The following is a 5,000-nucleotide window of genomic DNA, read 5'->3' on the forward strand; positions in this document are numbered from 1 at the left end:
CATCACGTTTCTTCATTGCAAAAATATCCCTCGACTTTAGATTAGTTTCACTTCTATTTTAAGCTTCATACATGAAAATATATATATATATATATATATGTATGGATGTGTGCGCATATATATATATATATATATGTATATATCATTTGTAATCTTGCATCTGATCTCAACACAAATACATCTCGCCTACTGTCTGGAGATTATATATATATATATATATATGTGTGTGTGTGTGTGTGTATGTATGTACAGTATATATATATATGTATATATATATATATATATATGTGTGTGTGTGTGGGTGTGTGGGTGTGTGAATTTTGGAAGGTCAATGCCAAAGGTCAAGGTTACGGTCAAGCAAAATGTCCAATTCACGTAATCAGCCATAAGTTTGGACGTCGTTCTCATGAGACTTCAAACTTAGTTCATATTTGAGTGTTTGAATATCCACGCCAAATAATACATGTTAACGTGAAAGGTCAAGGTAAAGGTCGATAAATAAGCTGCCTTGGCGGAGGTCTGCGCTTTAATAAGTGCCCCTCTAGTTTAACTTTTATTCCGCCTGTAGATGCTGGTTTTTTTTTATGGTTAGACTCAACCGTTTGATACAAGTGATCAGAATTACTATAGTTGCAACACCAGTTTATAAAAAGGATGAATCAACCAATATTTAATATCTAGTGTACGCGACCCGTCAAAAATTAAGGAACAATGTTTAGATAGGTATGCGCACACACGCATCCCTCTCTCACCAGGGTATGACTGCTTCTACTTCCCCTAACCCGAGGGATGGAGAGAACTGGGCTTGAACGGAAAGATATATATATATATATATATATATATATGTATATATACATATATATATATATATATATATACAAATATATATTGTGTGTATATTGTACCAACTGTGTGTCACACGATCGTACATGGTAACGACATTTCATTTTGTGCATATATTATTCTTGTATCTTCGATCTCCCCTCTCACAAACATTGAACCTGAAATAACGTGTCTGTTTTTCTCACCGTTAATTGTTAACCGGTGCGGTGTCGGTTGAACAGGAAATTTCCTGTTGCATTGAGTTTTTGTATATAAAGGCGAGTATTCTGTAATAAAGTTACTCAGTTGCTTTCATCCTGCCTTTGAGATACAACCTTCTCTCGGTTCGTTACAATATATACTTGATAATTATATATATGTATATATACATATATATGTATGTATGTATGTATGCGTATTTATATAAATGTATATACATATATATATATATATATATGTGTGTGTGTGTGTGTGTGTGTGTGTGTAACCAGACACTTATGTAGAGGAGATATATATTTCTTATAAAATTATTAGTATTGTGTTTATATGTGTATGTAAACTATTTTTTCTTTCCAAATATGAACGCTGGTATATTTTTGGTGTTGATGTTCTTTGATTGAATTGAATTTGAACAAAATCCGTAAAATGTGTTTTATTATAACATTCAGCTTTTAAAAACACACATATATATGTGTGTGTGTGTAACCAGACACTTATGTAGAGGAGATATATATTTCTTATAAAATTATTAGTATTGTGTTTATATGTGTATGTAAACTATTTTTTCTTTCCAAATATGAACGCTGGTATATTTTTGGTGTTGATGTTCTTTGATTGAATTGAATTTGAACAAAATCCGTAAAATGTGTTTTATTATAACATTCAGCTTTTAAAAACACCCTAAGGGAAAATACCCCACAGCGTTGGTGTTCAAAACTGCAGAATTTTATTCCTTTATTTTATTTTATTCTATTTTTATTTCAATGGCTGAAGAGTTCGGAATTATGACGGTCATTTATCAGAATAGTTTATCGAATGTAGAATAAGAATATTAGATTAGCGTTATTTTATACTTTTTTCTCGATTGATAAAGCAAACAATATTATTTTGCAAATGTTAGATAAGGTCAAATGCTCAATAGATTAAGGCAATTTTATAACAGGTATTACAAATTTCTCTCTCTCTCTCTCTCTCTCTCTCTCTCTCTCTCTCTCTCATTTCGAAAAGATATGTTTTTTTGCTCTCTCTCTCTCTCTCTCTCTCTCTCTCTCTCTCTCTCATTTCGAAAAGATATGTTTTTTGCTCTCTCTCTCTCTCTCTCTCTCTCTCTCTCTCTCTCTCTCATTTCAAAAAGATATAAGTTTTTTGAAATTTCAAAAGAAAAACTAAATTTTTTTATATAATTTCCTCTATTAACGAAAAACACCATTTATTTCCAGCTGATTATTTAGTGTCAATTCAGCCTTTCACCGACAAGATCAATACATCGTCTTATGTTAAGAATTCACAATAAGTTACGTATCCTATAGTCCAGCTACAAAGGGTAGGACTTGGGCCTGTGTTTGGAGGCGCTGCCACGTTTCTCACCCGGCTGATCAGGGCGGGGAAATATGTGGCAACATCGTAAATAGAATGCCAAGCTGTCAGGTTGTGACACAATATCTGAGGAAATTGGTGAGCTGGGGAAAGAATAAATGACAATAGGTGAATTGTACTTCAAATTTCAACCTTTCGTGATGGGACTAAAGTAGGTATGTCGAATTGAGGGGGCGTCAATGACCTTAGATGTCAGGATACCTGAAAACTTTAAATCAATCAATCAATCAATGGAATTAAGGAAGAGGCAATATAAACGATACCTCATAAACATTTTTTATTAATTCGTGTACAATCCTTCAGTACAAGTTTTTTTTTTACCATAGTTCATATCTGTTTCCTTAGGTTGGTTTTATATATATATATATATATATATATTTATATATATTTATATATATATATATATATATATGTGTGTGTGTATATATATATATATATATGTGTGTGTGTGTGTATATATATATATATACTGTATATATACATGTATATATGTATATGTATATATATATATATATATATATTTAAATGTATAAATAGATAGATAAATAGATATGTATATATATACAGGTATACATCTATATATACATATATATTTTATATATATATATATATATATATATACACTGTATGTGTGTGTGCGTGTGTGTGTATGTGTGTGAGTGTATATTCAGTCGGACATAGGAGTCCCTTGCACACTTCGTTCCGAAGAAGTGCATCTTTTCACACCCCTACTTCACGGTGAGTAACCAAACAGATAGTAAAATAGGGAGAGATGAGAAAGGTGGTGGGCTGACTAAACGCAGGAACTCGCCATGCAGTAAGGATGTGGCTGGGTACACTTCCCCAGAACTAAGTGTACCGGCAATTCCTTTATCCAACTGTACATATACAGAAACAGAAAAATGACCTTAAACCGACGCAAAGTCTCCCATTTCCGCCCTGTGAAAATAGAAGCCATGCTCTCAGCATACGAGATAAAGAGATAGAAAATTATATAAAAATTCACGACATGGCACCATCACTTTGAACCTGTTCAGTACAAGGAGTCTCCTCCTCATCTCTGGTCGATCTTTACTTCTTGACGCTATTTCCGAAAATTCAATTCCGGGCAATTCTCGAGACTTTGACGTCATTTGTAAAGGCACTCTCGTCCCTTTTAGAGAAATACTCTCATCCACATTTTACTCTCTTCCATTCTGATTTTATTTATCCTCCATTTTAGAAAAATACTCTTATCCACATATTTTCCTTTTGCATTTTGATTTCATTTATCATCTTTTAGTGTTTTTCTTTTTTTTTTCTTTTAAACCTAGAATTTATCTTCAGGCCTAATGGAATTGTTTCTATACGTTCTTTGACATATATATATATATATATATATATATGTGTGTGTGTGTGTGTGTATATATATACATTTGTGTGTGTATGCCTTATATTTTAATACCTTAATATCTGAATACTCTTACCGACCTCAGGATCAGAGTCCCAAGGTGAAACCACTCAAAGACAATAGCTTCTGGACGGCCAGAAGGTATTGCCTTTGAGTGGTTTCGCCTTGGGACTGATCCTGAGGTCAGTAAGAGAATCAAGTCATTTAGGCATTAAAATATATAGCTTATTTGAATATGAAAAAAATTACGTCTAAAAGTGCAAAATTTATCATATATATATATATATATATATATATATATTGATTTATTTATTTATATATATGTGTGTGTAGTCTATATACAGTATGTTTGTGTGCTCGCGCGTCTATCTGTGAATAGAATTCAATATATCATTTGATTACTCAATTGATAAATGATGTAATATACCGACGGGTCTCGTACGTGTGTTAAACTCGATTTTTATCTGTTATTATTATTATTATTATTATTATTATTATTATTATTATTATTATTATTATTATTATTATTATTAGAAAGAAGCAGATGGAATAAGCTAGAGAAGCTACTTATGTTTAATTTTTTTTTAGATTTCTATGATAACCTAATAGCAAATATATCTTAAATGAAATAATAATAATAATAATAATAATAATAATAATAATAATAATAATAATAATAATAATAATAATAATAATCATAATAATCATCATCATCATCATCATCTCAACGGCAAAAGTAATAAAATACAAAAGATATTCTTTAACTACATATTAGATTCATTAATCAAAAGTAATAAAATACAAAAGATATTCTTTAACTACATATTAGATTCATTAATCAAAAGTAATAAAATACAAAAGATATTCTTTAACTACATATTAGATTCATTAAATTTTTCTTTTCTTCTTTCTCAACATGTCCATTTGGTTTTGTGTGTATATATATACACACACACACACACATACACACACACACATATATATATATATATATATATGTGTGTGTGTGTGTGTGTGTGTGTATTTATATATATACAGTATATGTGTGTGTACTGCATATACCATACTTCGATTCCCCGGCCGAGCAAAAGCTATTATCTTTGAATTGCTTCGAGAGAGAATCCAGATATTAAGGTAGTATAATATATGGCTTATTTGAATATGAAAAACACGTCTAATTGTGCAAAATTTA

This window comes from Palaemon carinicauda, chromosome 20 (genome assembly GCF_036898095.1).
Source record: "Palaemon carinicauda isolate YSFRI2023 chromosome 20, ASM3689809v2, whole genome shotgun sequence".
Taxonomy (NCBI): domain Eukaryota; kingdom Metazoa; phylum Arthropoda; class Malacostraca; order Decapoda; family Palaemonidae; genus Palaemon; species Palaemon carinicauda.